Source organism: Notothenia coriiceps, unplaced genomic scaffold (genome assembly GCF_000735185.1).
Source record: "Notothenia coriiceps isolate Sejong01 unplaced genomic scaffold, NC01 NC01_scaffold00005786, whole genome shotgun sequence".
NCBI classification, from domain to species: Eukaryota; Metazoa; Chordata; class Actinopteri; order Perciformes; family Nototheniidae; genus Notothenia; species Notothenia coriiceps.
The window spans coordinates 191,254-191,479 of record NW_011338487.1 but is presented as its reverse complement, the minus strand read 5'-3'; the positions used below and the strand labels follow the sequence as shown (position 1 = coordinate 191,479).

Below are 226 nucleotides of genomic sequence, written 5' to 3'. Positions count from 1 at the left end.
ATGAGAGAGGCCTGTAATTTTCATCCTAGGTATACCTCAACTATCAGAGACAAAATGAGAAAAAAAAATCCAGAAAATCACATTGTCTGATTTTTAAAGAATTTATTTGCAAATGATGGTGGAAAATAAGTATTTGGTCAAGATCAAAAGTTAATCTCAATACTTTGTTATATACCCTTTGTTGGCAATGACAGAGGTCAAACGTTTTCTGTAAGTCTTCACAAGG

General features: G+C 32.3%; 1 protein-coding gene across 3 annotated transcripts in view; it reads right to left on the bottom strand.

The window, feature by feature from the left end:
• LOC104943184 (B cell receptor associated protein 29) overlaps positions 1-226 on the bottom strand; it is a 7,755-nt gene that overhangs the window by 1,445 nt on the left and 6,084 nt on the right. The gene's annotated exons all lie outside the window — the stretch shown is intronic.